The sequence below is a fragment of the Crinia signifera genome, chromosome 3, assembly GCF_055691185.1.
Source record: "Crinia signifera chromosome 3, ASM5569118v1, whole genome shotgun sequence".
NCBI classification, from domain to species: Eukaryota; Metazoa; Chordata; class Amphibia; order Anura; family Myobatrachidae; genus Crinia; species Crinia signifera.
Genome location: NC_139219.1, coordinates 306,485,706 through 306,501,305, shown reverse-complemented (window position 1 = coordinate 306,501,305; position 15,600 = coordinate 306,485,706). Strand labels below are relative to the sequence as shown.

Genomic DNA, 15,600 nt, shown 5'->3' with positions numbered 1-15,600 from the left:
CACTGTACCTAGAATATCCCTGAACACATCTGGGGGTCGAGCTTTCAGCATTGTGGCTCCGACAATATGGAACTCTCTTCCTCGCACAATGCAAGAGGCCTTTACTAGTGACCGGACAGGTGAGTCATCTGTATGGGCTTTTTTTTGTTTCAAGTGCTCTACTCCTCCCGCCGCTGCTCGGCAGCCAGCGTCTTCTCCTTCCGGGCGCCCTGCTCCCGCTGGCACTGTGAGTCTGAGGGCAAAAGCTTCCTCACCTGTCCAGCTCCCTACGCCGCCTCCCCTAGTTCCCTCAAAGCCCCCAGCACTACCCGGAAGTGCGGATTACGGGAGCGCTGAGGTGCAGTGCTCGGCCCAGCCCACTAGCAATGTATTCCCCTCTGGCAACAAGCAATAAATCCCCCCGCCTTGGCAACAAGTATGACACCACTGACAACCAGCATGAAATCCCGTGCAAAGTGCATGCATCCCCTGGCAACAAGCATGTAACCACTGATATTGAGCAAGAAACTCCTGGTAACAAGAATGTACAGTAACTCCTGGTAATGAGCATGTAGTTAAGTGACAGTTATATGGCATTACAATTAATAGTCATCACGGTGTGCAGTGTTATATGAACTGGGCATTACAGTGTGTTGTATAATCTAGAATGGGCATTGCTGTATGTTGTATAATATGTAATGGGCATTACAGTGTGTTGTATAATATGTAATGGGAATTACCATGTGTTGTATAATCTATAATGGGCATTGTGGTGTGTTGTATAATATGTAATGGGCATTACGGTGTGTTGTATAATATGTAATGGGCATTATGGTGTGTTGTATAATAGGTAATGAGCATTATGGTGTGTTGTATAATATGTAATGGGTATTACAGAGTGTTGTATAATACGTAATGGGCATAGCGGTGTGTTGTATAATATGTAATGGGCATTATGGTATGTTGTATAATATGTAATGGGCCTTATAGTGTGCTGTATAATATGTAATGGGCATTATGGTGTGTTGTATAATACGTAATGGGCATAGCGGTGTGTTGTATAATATGTAATGGGCCTTATGGTGTGCTGTATAATATGTAATGGGCATTATGGTGTGTTGTATAATACGTAATGGGCCTTATGGTGTGCTGTATAATAAGTGATGGGCATAGCGGTGTGTTGTATAATATGTAATGGGCATTATGGTGTGCTGTATAATATGTAATGGGCATTATGGTGTGTTGTATAATACGTAATGGGCCTTATGGTGTGCTGTATAATATGTAATGGGCATAGCGGTGTGTTGTATAATCTATAATGGGCATTGCTGTGTGTTGTATAATATGTAATGGGCATTACAGTGTGTTGTATAATATGTAATGGGAATTACCATGTGTTGTATAATCTATAATGGGCATTGCGGTGTGTTGTATAATATGTAATGGGCATTACGGTGTGTTGTATAATATGTAATGGGCATTATGGTGTGTTGTATAATATGTAATGGGCATTATGGTGTGTTGTATAATAGGTAATGAGCATTATGGTGTGTTGTATAATATGTAATGGGTATTACAGAGTGTTGTATAATACGTAATGGGCATAGCGGTGTGTTGTATAATATGTAATGGGCATTATGGTATGTTGTATAATATGTAATGGGCCTTATGGTGTGCTGTATAATATGTAATGGGCATTATGGTGTGTTGTATAATACGTAATGGGCCTTATGGTGTGCTGTATAATAAATGATGGGCATAGCGGTGTGTTGTATAATATGTAATGGGCATTATGGTGTGCTGTATAATATGTAATGGGCATTATGGTGTGTTGTATAATACGTAATGGGCCTTATGGTGTGCTGTATAATATGTAATGGGCATAGCGGTGTGTTGTATAATATGTAATGGGCATTATGGTGTGTTGTATAATATGTAATGGGCATTATAGTGTGTTGTATAATAGGTAATGGGCATTATGGTGTGCTGTATAATATGTAATGGGCATAGTGGTGTATTGTATAATATGTAATGGGTATTATGATGTGTTGTATAATATGTAATGGGCATTACGGTGTGTTGTATAATATGTAATGGGTATTACGGAGTGTTGTATAATATGTAATGGGCATTACAGAGTGCTGTATAATACGTAATGGGCATAGCGGTGTGTTGTATAATGCGTAATGTGCCTTATGGTGTGCTGTATAATATGTAATGGGCATTATGGTGTGTTGTATAATGCGTAATGTGCCTTATGGTGTGCTGTATAATATGTAATGGGCATAGCGGTGTGTTGTATAATATGTAATGGGCATTATGGTGTGTTGTATAATATGTAATGGGCATTATGGTGTTTGTATAATATGTAATGGGCATTATGGTGTGTTAAATAATATGTAATAGGCATTATGGTGTGTTGTATAATATGTAATGGGTATTACGGAGTGTTGTATAATATGTAATGGGCATTGCAGTGTGTGACATTATGTAATGGGCATTAAGTGTTTACAGCGTACCTTTAAAATAGATGTTGCAGGTACGCGGTAACACCTCATGCTCCCCCATTAGGGTATGGACAAAATAACTGTTGAGATCTGTCGAATAATTTGTGTAACAATAGGTTTGTGTGTGTGTGTGTGTGTGTGTGCGTGTGTGTGCGTGTGGGGGGGGGGGGGCTCTGCCTATTTTGTCAGTCCCGGGCCCCACAATTTCTGATGGCAGCCCTGTACTCTAGTGGTATACGGTCATATGGTCGAACACGGGAAGATCGAACTTACTTTGATCGACTCCACTGGACAGACACTCCATTGGTCGACGGTTACTTTACATCGACAGATATTAGGTCGAATTGAACATAACATCGATATTAACATGATCGCCATACTAACAAGGCCGACCTTACCTTACATCGACCAAGCTTACATCGACTTCGTCTAGGTCGACTAACGGACGCTCGAAATGCATTACTTCGAACAAACTTACATCGAATCCATCAAGGTCGAAACACTGAACATCGAACTCACAGTACATAGAAAGTCTTTATATCGATAAGTACTTGGTCGATACAACGAAGTTCGAACCGCAAAACGTCGAACATACAAACATCGATAACTATTAGGTCGAAACTCAGTTCATCGAAAGTTAAAGTATCGACAGTTCTTTGATCGACAACAACTAGGTCGAATAACATAAGATCGACCCGCATTACATCGAACGCTATTTCATCGACGAGTGAAAGGTCGCCCGTTTATAAGTCGAACTTATTTAGGTCGCCGAACACAAGGTCGACCGTTAATAGCTTAACATCTTACTGTACTGTAGTTGCACCCATTCATGATGGTAATGAGACCCTGCTCAATACCCTACATCACCACTCTGTCAACGCTGCACCACTCCTAAATCCACCCATATCTGTCTAAATCTACACGCCGCTATACTCCCGTTGTAAAGCACTATTCTAACGTGGCACTACAAGTGCTACAATGACTTCTCACTGCTCAGCGCTGCATACCCAAATTACACCCTCACCCAGTAAGGGCTCCACCCCTGGGATCCCTCCTTCTCCCTTGCTGCATCCATAAAATACGGCACCCCCATTGCCGGCTAAATGCAGACTTTCCAAGCCTCCCCATTCAGTCACACAGCCTCCCGCCTACATTCGGTCGCCTACCTCCACTCTAGCGCATTGCCGGCGCCTATCATGACTGCCGCGCCCAGTAGGCAGCTGCCTAGGGTGCCGCGAACTCGTGGGGCGCTAAAGTCGGCCTTTCCAAAATACTAGCATGTCCGTGAGCATCCCTGTTGTACTTAATGCAGATGGCTGCTGTGCAACATGTGAGACCTCCCCCACACTTTCCCTAGAGGCATACTTCCCTACTTTGGTGCCTAACATGACTCACACCGGCCCTGCTGGCACCACAAGTGCCACAACGACCTGGCACTGCTCAGCGCCGCACACCCCCATCCATGAAGGGTTCCACCCCCGGGATCCCTCCATCTCCCTCGCTGCACCCATAAAATACGGCAACCCCCGTTCCCGGCTAAATGCAGACTTTCCAAGCCTCCCCATACAGTCACACAGCCTCCCGCCTACATTCAGTCGCCTACCTCCACTCTAGCGCATTGCCGGCGCCTATCATCACTGTGGCACCACAAGTGTCAGAATGACCTGCCACTCTTCAGCGCCGCACACGCCCATTAAACCCTCACCCAGGAAGGCCTCCACCCCTGGGATCCCTCCAGCTCCCTAGCTGCACCCCTAAAATACGGCACCCCCATTGCCGGCTAAATGCAGACTTCCCAAGCCTCCCCATTCAGTCACACTGCCTCCCGCCTACAATCAGTCGCCTACCTCCACTCTAGCCCATTGCCGGCGCCTATCATGACTGCCGCGCCCAGTAGGCAGCTGCCTAGGGTGCCGCGATCTCGTGGGGCGCTAAAGTCGGACTTTCCAAAATACTAGCATGTCCGTGAGCATCCCTGTTGTACTTAATGCAGATGGCTGCTGTGCAACATGTGAGACCTCCCCCACACTTTCCCTAGAGGCATACTTCCCTACTTTGGTGCCTAACATGACTCACACCGGCCCTGCTGGCACCACAAGTGCCACAACGACCTGGCACTGCTCAGCGCCGCACACCCCCATCCATGAAGGGTTTCACCCCCGGGATCCCTCCATCTCCCTCGCTGCACCCATAAAATACGGCACCCCCATTGCCGGCTAAATGCAGACTTTCCAAGCCTCCCCATACAGTCACACAGCCTCCCGCCTACATTCAGTCGCCTACCTCCACTCTAGCGCATTGCCGGCGCCTATCATCACTGTGGCACCACAAGTGTCAGAATGACCTGCCACTCTTCAGCGCCGCACACGCCCATTAAACCCTCACCCAGGAAGGCCTCCACCCCTGGGATCCCTCCATCTCCCTAGCTGCACCCCTAAAATACGGCACCCCCATTGCCGGCTAAATGCAGACTTCCCAAGCCTCCCCATTCAGTCACACTGCCTCCCGCCTACAATCAGTCGCCTACCTCCACTCTAGCCCATTGCCGGCGCCTATCATGACTGCCGCGCCCAGTAGGCAGCTGCCTAGGGTGCCGCGATCTCGTGGGGCGCTAAAGTCGGACTTTCCAAAATACTAGCATGTCCGTGAGCATCCCTGTTGTACTTAATGCAGATGGCTGCTGTGCAACATGTGAGACCTCCCCCACACTTTCCCTAGAGGCATACTTCCCTACTTTGGTGCCTAACATGACTCACACCGGCCCTGCTGGCACCACAAGTGCCACAACGACCTGGCACTGCTCAGCGCCGCACACCCCCATCCATGAAGGGTTCCACCCCCGGGATCCCTCCATCTCCCTCGCTGCACCCATAAAATATGGCACCCCCATTGCCGGCTAAATGCAGACTTTCCAAGCCTCCCCATTCAGTCACACTGCCTCCCGCCTACATTCAGTCGCCTACCTCCACTCTAGCGCATTGCCGGCGCCTATCATCACTGTGGCACCACAAGTGTCAGAATGACCTGCCACTCTTCAGCGCCGCACACGCCCATTAAACCCTCACCCAGGAAGGCCTCCACCCCTGGGATCCCTCCATCTCCCTAGCTGCACCCCTAAAATACGGCACCCCCATTGCCGGCTAAATGCAGACTTCCCAAGCCTCCCCATTCAGTCACACTGCCTCCCGCCTACAATCAGTCGCCTACCTCCACTCTAGCCCATTGCCGGCGCCTATCATGACTGCCGCGCCCAGTAGGCAGCTGCCTAGGGTGCCGCGATCTCGTGGGGCGCTAAAGTCGGACTTTCCAAAATACTAGCATGTCCGTGAGCATCCCTGTTGTACTTAATGCAGATGGCTGCTGTGCAACATGTGAGACCTCCCCCACACTTTCCCTAGAGGCATACTTCCCTACTTTGGTGCCTAACATGACTCACACCGGCCCTGCTGGCACCACAAGTGCCACAACGACCTGGCACTGCTCAGCGCCGCACACCCCCATCCATGAAGGGTTCCACCCCCGGGATCCCTCCATCTCCCTCGCTGCACCCATAAAATACGGCACCCCCATTGCCGGCTAAATGCAGACTTTCCAAGCCTCCCCATTCAGTCACACTGCCTCCCGTCTACATTTATATGCCCGCTACCCCTATTTTGATCCAAATGTGTTTGCCTACATGTGTTAGGGAATACAGTGGGACAGGGACTGATGTGATGTCATGTTTGTGCACATGGGGAAGGGAATATAGAGTGTAAGCACTACTGGGGCAGGGACTGATTTGTATGTTCATATATTTTCTGTAAAGCGCTGCGGAATATGTGCGCGCTTTAATAAAGAAATTTAAAAATAAATAAAAATGTTTTGTGCCAGCCTACACCAATTTATCTATAAAATCATGTCTCCTAAAAGCATGGGTCATTCTCCTGGCGCCTAAATCGGTTCTATATCTTGACACTGGGGTCAGATGTCTTTTGATTTTGCTAATATAATTATTTTAATCTGTGTATTCACGGTGACTTTAAACAAAGCATGTGTCATAACCCTGGTGCCTTAGTCTTTTTGATATCTTCAAAGAAATATTTTATATCTTGGTCAGATATCTTTTGAGTTTGGTAATATCATTATTGTAATCAAAGTGTAATCACAGGTAGCTTAAACAAAGCATGTGTCATACTCCTGGCGCCTCAGTCTTTTGCATATCTACTGGGCTCACATAATTTTCTCATCTGCTAATTGAATTTTTATAATCGAATTGTATTCATGTTTACTGTACCTACAATACACCTTGATTTCTTTGTTTCGGAGAATCATTTAGACGCCGCAAATCTTGCCCTGTACACCCCATTTTATATATATAGACTTATCTACACCTCAGAAACTATTCTACTTTTTAAAATAGTACTACAAGTAACATAATGCCCTTGCACTGCTCACCGCTATGCTAGCAGTGATACCCGCACACCCATTCATTAGTGTTAGGCTTGGGGAGTCAGCTAGGCAGATGGAAGGATCCCATGGGTGCAATCCTTCATGCTTTACGCCCATTAAACCCTCAGCCAGGAAGGGCTCCACCCCTGGGATCCCTCCATCTCCCTAGCTGCACCCCTAAAATACGGCACCCCCATTGTCGGCTAAATGCAGACTTTCCAAGCCTCCCCATACAGTCACACAGCCTCCCGCCTACATTCAGTCGCCTACCTCCACTCTAGCGCATTGCCGGCGCCTATCATCACTGTGGCACCACAAGTGCCAGAATGACCTGCCACTCTTCAGCGCCGCACACGCCCATTAAACCCTCACCCAGGAAGGCCTCCACCCCTGGGATCCCTCCATCTCCCTCGCTGCACCCATAAAATACGGCACCCCCATTCCCTGCTAAATGCAGACTTCCCAAGCCTCCCCATACAGTCACACAGCCTCCCGTCTACATTTATATGCCCGCTACCCCTATTTTGATCCAAATGTGTTTGCCTACATGTGTTAGGGAATACAGTGGGACAGGGACTGATGTGATGTCATGTTTGTGCACATGGGGAAGGGAATATAGAGTGTAAGCACTACTGGGGCAGGGACTGATTTGTATGTTCATATATTTTCTGTAAAGCGCTGCGGAATATGTGCGCGCTTTAATAAAGAAATTTAAAAATAAATAAAAATGTTTTGTGCCAGCCTACACCAATTTATCTATAAAATCATGTCTCCTAAAAGCATGGGTCATTCTCCTGGCGCCTAAATCGGTTCTATATCTTGACACTGGGGTCAGATGTCTTTTGATTTTGCTAATATAATTATTTTAATCTGTGTATTCACGGTGACTTTAAACAAAGCATGTGTCATAACCCTGGTGCCTTAGTCTTTTTGATATCTTCAAAGAAATATTTTATATCTTGGTCAGATATCTTTTGAGTTTGGTAATATCATTATTGTAATCAAAGTGTAATCACAGGTAGCTTAAACAAAGCATGTGTCATACTCCTGGCGCCTCAGTCTTTTGCATATCTACTGGGCTCACATAATTTTCTCATCTGCTAATTGAATTTTTATAATCGAATTGTATTCATGTTTACTGTACCTACAATACACCTTGATTTCTTTGTTTCGGAGAATCATTTAGACGCCGCAAATCTTGCCCTGTACACCCCATTTTATATATATAGACTTATCTACACCTCAGAAACTATTCTACTTTTTAATATAGTACTACAAGTAACATAATGCCCTTGCACTGCTCACCGCTATGCTAGCAGTGATACCCGCACACCCATTCATTAGTGTTAGGCTTGGGGAGTCAGCTAGGCAGATGGAAGGATCCCATGGGTGCAATCCTTCATGCTTTACGGTGTAATTGATGTTTGCAGTGCTCCGCAGTGCCATGTCATTCTGGCACTTGTAGTGCCACAGTCATGATAGAGCCAGGCAAAGCGCTAGAGTGGAGCTATGCGACTGAATGTAGACGGGAGGCTGTGAGACGTTGGGGAGGCTGGATTTATCCGGTAATAGGTTCCATGGCATCCGCATTCACCACAGTTCAACACTTTGAATGCTGCACCCCTAAGTGTACCCATAGCTGTGTACATGTAGACACCACAAATTTCTACCCTGACATCCCTTTTTCTGTATATATTAGATGCGCCCGATACCTACAGATGTCCAGTGTTCCCCCGACTGTCCCTTGTAATTTAGTACCACAAGTAGCATAATGAAGCGGTACCGCTCACCTCTATGCTAGCACTGATACCCGCATTATCACCCCTTCATTGGGTTAGCACCTGGCATCCTCCTTCACCCATGTTGCACCCTAAAGTTGCCCTCTAAACTAAAATCAAACATTTTCAGCATTTTCGTATTTTATTTTCAAACCAATTTACAGTACTTGTTCAAGTCGTAACGGCTAATTTTAAACCAGCCCACTTTTTAAACCCGCCCACTTTTTGAAATGAAGCCTTTTCATTGGGTTAGGTTTTTTTCTAACTTCGAAAGACTTACGCCCATTTCAAACACTATAAAAATACCTACATTCAATGTCCCGGATTCATATTTGAAATTTTGGATCAAGTATTCTGTGGTACAGCTACAGCTATTTTTTCTAAGATGGCAGATGAATCTAGACCAGCACCAGCAGCAGCAGCAGCAGCAGCAGCAGCAACAACAACATCACCAGCACCCAAGCCCGAATTTACATTTGTTCCGTCCCGGAGAGGAATGTTACTCAACGTAAACGGCTATCTACTTGCCAAGAATAAGCAGAAGGGAGACGTCGTCTATTGGCACTGCACAGAAAGAACAACAGGCCCTTGTTCAGCCTACGCCAAAACCACGATTGTGGCCGGAGTTCACCAACTTAATAGGCACGGTGAGCATACTCATGCTCCCAGACCGGAGAAGACAATTGTGGCCGTTGCTAAGGCAGCGATAAAGCAACGTGCCAGGGATACCACCGAGGAACCATCACAAATTATCCAAAATGTAACAGCGGATATGCCTTCTACAAGTGCTATGTGTTTGCCCAACCGGGAATCCCTTCGTCAATTAGTAAAAAGGGTAAGGAGGGAAGATTGCCCTGCCGAACCCACCATCCTGGAGGACATTAATGTTCCTCATAATTTGGAATACATCGAGGATACCAAATTTTTGTTAAGGGACAGTACAGTTGGTGATGAAAGGGTACTTTTATTTAGTACAGAAGAGAACTTGAGGAAGCTCCATGAAGCACAGTATTGGGTAATGGACGGAACTTTCAAGACTTGCCCGACATTATTTCGCCAGATCTATTCCATACATGCAATGGTTGGCACACATGAAACATCACAGCGCTTTTTACCGCTTGTTTATGGACTGTTAAGCAGCAAGAATGAGGAATGCTATTTACGATTTTTTGAAGAACTTCAAGATATTGCAACTGATTTGGGAATGCCATTTTCCCCAACGTATATAATAACGGATTTCGAACTTTCAGCAATCAGAGCTTCAAAGAATGTTTTTCCAAGCAGCACACACAAGTGTTGCCTCTTTCATCTTTCCCAAAACATTTGGAGAAAGATTCAAGCACATGGACTTGCAGGTGATTATGCAAAGGATTATGCACTTGCATTGAAATTAAAGAGCATACAAGCACTTGCTTTTCTACCGGAAGATGACATTCCAGCTGCTTTTGAAGTTTTGAAAGGGGAAATGCCTGCAATTGCTTCCCCCGTGTTAACTTATTTTGAGGAGACATATGTATTGGGACGTCCAAGAGATCGCACACGAAGCCTTACCCGGTCACCACCTCTTTTTCCACCAAAAATATGGTCCATCTATGACTCAATGTTAGCTGGAATACCCCGAACCCAAAATAGGTTGGAGGGTTGGCATCGCAGATGGAACATAATTCTTAGCGAAAAAAAGTTCGGTGTATACAAGCTCATCACGTTTTTACATAAAGAACAGAAAGTCACAGCGAGTTTTATCCAGAAGGTAGTTCTGAATGTTGCAAGAACACCCCCAAGGAGAGACTTGAAAGAACGTGAGGAGGCAATTCAGCGTTGTGTTTCACAGTATGGACATGTCCCTGTACTGGAATATCTTGGTGCCATTGGACATCACTTAGCATTCCCTTAAAGACATTGTTTTTCAAATTTTTTCTACAAGTTTATATGTTTGGATAATTATTTTTCAAGTTAATCTTCAAGTTCAAGTTCTAATTTTAAAGTTCTGAAGTTAAAAAGGAAGCCAAGCCATTACAGTGAATTCAAATTTATGGTAAGTAAACGTTCTAATTCATATACTTATACATTACATATCTCACCTTTAACAATAGTAAAATATGAATGTTTTAAACCCCCCCCCCACAAAGAAAATAATCTGCATTAACTTTTACTATTGTAAAATCCCCAAGTATTCTACTATGATGGTATTGATCCAAACTTAAATATTTGATTTGCAATTGGTTAGTATGATGTATTTAAATAACCTTTTAAGATAACATAATCTTAGTGGTATCTATTTACCCTTAAATTTATATATTTTTTTAATTTGGACAACTGTATTTAAATTAGTTAGAATCTGTTTGTAGTTTTTATGTTCTCTACCAATCTAGATTTTCCAAATTCTATCATCAGTCAGTGGGTTACCGTACAACTGTTAAACCACACTTCGGTAGACAGTCAACATGGGAAAAGGTAGACATGGGCCAAGGTCGACATTATTGTATGTCGACAGGTGTTTTTTAAAGCCAAATGTCGACATGTACACAGTTGGAGTTGCACCACAGCCCCTGCAATTGCTTTCTATGCTTCGGACACGGTGCATCGTTACACTCGGCACACTTTGATTCTCCCGCCACGCCATAGTGGATGGTAGGGCATGAAATACCGCCTGTAGGCACAAAAAACCTATGTCGACCTAATGACTGGCGGCCTAAAACCATGTCCACCTTTAACCCGGTCGACCTTCAGTGGTCTCCCTAATGATTGTCCACCTAAGTGTTGTCTAATACTGATATATAGATGCAGGAAACGGTCATCTATATATCATTGAGTAATGACTACACCTGTGCAGCAACCATCTGGTCTGGAAACAAAACTATTGTTAGCTTTCGATTCATATACTTGGCTACCCCTGATCTATTTAATGACAGTACACCTTAATATATAGAGAAAGTAAATCACACAGTGTACAATAATCATAATCCCAAAAATTTTTATATAGTTAATATTAACTTAATAACCCACTTTTTTACATTATATATCTCATATCAATCACTTACAATAATCAAAAATATACCCAGACACATGTAAATTGATAGAATTGCTTTTTATTATATTACATTTATATCAAATATGGGTGCAATTTTATTATATTCAAGTCATTTGAAATCAATTATGGCATCTTTGTTGTGTAACCTTTAACCATAAACCGCTAAAGACATACATATTTATAAACATTGTTTCATTCTCATTAATGTGAGACATGCAGAATAAGTATTTGCTATATAACAAAGTGTTAATAATAATTATAATAATAATTATGGTTCGTCATTTGCTTTCAAAACTATATTCAATCATTTTTTGGCATCATGTATTTCATATACTTCATTTCTTCTGTAATGTATGAGCTGCAAAACAAAAGAGAAAGTAAATTACTGCTTAACTTGTGCATTAATACTTGATGGTTCTTGTCCCAAATTTCTACACGCATATATAAATGGTACGTCTGATGACCAATCTTTCAGGCAGTTTTCTTCTTTGTGATAGTCCCTTACAGATGGGTGGTTTACTCATGTTTATTTGCAAGACTGCGAATTCGCAGCCTTGCGAGTCCACCAAACCCCGCCCGGCGAAAGCCCCCCCCCCCCCCCCCCCCCTAAACTGAGTCTTCATCCGATCAGCTGTGAATTTACATTTTGCATAGACATCAATTCGTATGGCTCGGGTAACCACCTACATCTTTCGATGGTCACCGACTATCGAATGATGTTTAGCGTGCACGCATATAGAAGTGACTTCAGTTACTTACATTTGTGTGCACACTGGCGTGGATATAGGCGGGCAGCTGACACAGTGATGTCAGCTACCCGCCCCCCACACCCGCATCACTGCCTCATTACCATGAGAACACCCATGCCCCCGCCCATCTCCTACCCCCCCCCCCCAGGGTGCGTGCACGCATCATACGCCTGCACATGCGCAGATACCCACAGACGACCATCATTGATAATGCGTGTGAATGCACGCAGTACCATATTGATCTGAAGGCCCATTATCCTGTCTGGCACTAGACACACCACTGTATTTTAACACTGGTTTTAAAAATTAACATTAATTCCCTTATTCAGATCTGATTTGAGTGTTTTGGAAATGCCATCTAAATTTTAGATTAAAAATAATGCAGTCAGCATTTACCCTGCACAGAAACAAAACACCAATATAAATTTATACATGTTACATATGCCCCACGGCACTGCACATGCTTTTACCCATTTTTGGAAAAATATTGTACTTTGATCAGATCTGAATAAGGCCCTAAATGTGCTCACATTGACATTGCTAAATAAATAAATAAATATATATGTGTGTTTTTTTTAAATACAACAAAGAAAAAAAAATTATAGGAAGTAAATCAAACTTACCCAATGTGTCATCCTTTGATAGCCCTATGCCAGCCTCCTCATGGTCTTCTCTTCCCAGGCTGGACCCTTGCACGCTTCTGTGCCGACGTCTTCTCCTGTTTCCTCTGGATGGTCTTGGCTTGAAGGATGCAACCCCCCCAACAAAATCTAAGTTATTTATGGGCACTATAGTATCTTGTTTAAAAATTTGTCCCTGTTACCATCTCTTTTTACCTTTCCCTAACTCCCCCTTTCCTACAAAAAGTGTACCCTCTTTGCTTGTGTGTTGATGCAACAAACTTACCCGATTCAGCTCCCTTGATAGCCCTATGCCAGCCTCCTCATTGTCTTCTCTTCCCAGGCTGGACCCTTGCACGCTTCTGTGCCGACGTCTTCTCCTGTTCCCTCTGGATTTGTCGTGATGGACGTGAAGCAAAAGAAAAAAAAAAAAAAAGTAAGTTCATATCTACTCCTGCCAGGTTCTCTTCTACCTCTGACCCTCTATACTTGCCAAGCCCCCTTTCCTACAAAAAGTGTACCCTCTTTGCTTGTGTGTTGATGCAACAAACTTACCCGATTCATCTCCCTTGATAGCCCTATGCCAGCCTCCTCATTGTCTTCTCTTCCCAGGCTGGACCCTTGCACGCTTCTGTGCCGACGTCTTCTCCTGTTCCCTCTGGATTTGTCGTGATGGACGTGAAGCAAAAGGAAAAAAAAAAAAAAAGTAAGTTCATATCTACTCCTGCCAGGTTCTCTTCTACCTCTGACCCTCTATACTTGCCAAGCCCCCTTTCCTACAAAAAGTCTACCCTCTTTGCTTGTGTGTTGATGCAACAAACTTACCCGATTCAGCTCCCTTGATAGCCCTATGCCAGCCTCCTCATTGTCTTCTCTTCCCAGGCTGGACCCTTGCACGCTTCTGTGCCGACGTCTTCTCCTGTTCCCTCTGGATGGTCTTGGCTTGAAGGATGCAACCCCCCCAACAAAATCTAAGTTATTTATGGGCACTATAGTATCTTGTTTAAAAATTTGTCCCTGTTACCATCTCTTTTTACCTTTCCCTAACTCCCCCTTTCCTACAAAAAGTGTACCCTCTTTGCTTGTGTGTTGATGCAACAAACTTACCCGATTCAGCTCCCTTGATAGCCCTATGCCAGCCTCCTCATTGTCTTCTCTTCCCAGGCTGGACCCTTGCACGCTTCTGTGCCGACGTCTTCTCCTGTTCCCTCTGGATTTGTCGTGATGGACGTGAAGCAAAAGGAAAAAAAAAAAAAAAGTAAGTTCATATCTACTCCTGCCAGGTTCTCTTCTACCTCTGACCCTCTATACTTGCCAAGCCCCCTTTCCTACAAAAAGTCTACCCTCTTTGCTTGTGTGTTGATGCAACAAACTTACCCGATTCAGCTCCCTTGATAGCCCTATGCCAGCCTCCTCATTGTCTTCTCTTCCCAGGCTGGACCCTTGCACGCTTCTGTGCCGACGTCTTCTCCTGTTCCCTCTGGATTTGTCGTGATGGACGTGAAGCAAAAGGAAAAAAAAAAAAAAAAAGTAAGTTCATATCTACTCCTGCCAGGTTCTCTTCTACCTCTGACCCTCTATACTTGCCAAGCCCCCTTTCCTACAAAAAGTCTACCCTCTTTGCTTGTGTGTTGATGCAACAAACTTACCCGATTCAGCTCCCTTGATAGCCCTATGCCAGCCTCCTCATTGTCTTCTCTTCCCAGGCTGGACCCTTGCACGCTTCTGTGCCGACGTCTTCTCCTGTTCCCTCTGGATGGTCTTGGCTTGAAGGATGCAACCCCCCCAACAAAATCTAAGTTATTTATGGGCACTATAGTATCTTGTTTAAAAATTTGTCCCTGTTACCATCTCTTTTTACCTTTCCCTAACTCCCCCTTTCCTACAAAAAGTGTACCCTCTTTGCTTGTGTGTTGATGCAACAAACTTACCCGATTCAGCTCCCTTGATAGCCCTATGCCAGCCTCCTCATTGTCTTCTCTTCCCAGGCTGGACCCTTGCACGCTTCTGTGCCGACGTCTTCTCCTGTTCCCTCTGGATTTGTCGTGATGGACGTGAAGCAAAAGGAAAAAAAAACAAAAGTAAGTTCATATCTACTCCTGCCAGGTTCTCTTCTACCTCTGACCCTCTATACTTGCCAAGCCCCCTTTCCTACAAAAAGTGTACCCTCTTTGCTTGTGTGTTGATGCAACAAACTTACCCGATTCAGCTCCCTTGATAGCCCTATGCCAGCCTCCTCATTGTCTTCTCTTCCCAGGCTGGACCCTTGCACGCTTCTGTGCCGACGTCTTCTCCTGTTCCCTCTGGATTTGTCGTGATGGACGTGAAGCAAAAGGAAAAAAAAAAAAAAAAAGTAAGTTCATATCTACTCCTGCCAGGTTCTCTTCTACCTCTGACCCTCTATACTTGCCAAGCCCCCTTTCCTACAAAAAGTCTACCCTCTTTGCTTGTGTGTTGATGCAACAAACTTACCCGATTCAGCTCCCTTGATAGCCCTATGCCAGCCTC

General features: G+C 44.5%; 1 protein-coding gene and 1 long non-coding RNA gene across 2 annotated transcripts in view; one reads left to right on the top strand and one right to left on the bottom strand.

Moving 5' to 3' along the window:
• RAD51AP2 (RAD51 associated protein 2) overlaps positions 1–15,600 on the top strand; it is a 180,620-nt gene that overhangs the window by 34,238 nt on the left and 130,782 nt on the right. The window lies entirely within an intron of this gene.
• On the bottom strand, positions 11,762–13,424 carry LOC146062780 (uncharacterized). The gene is made up of 3 exons (XR_014471521.1): positions 13,379–13,424; positions 13,096–13,213; positions 11,762–12,081 (listed from the first exon to the last, which is right to left on the bottom strand). It is a non-coding gene; the product is annotated as an uncharacterized LOC146062780 (long non-coding RNA).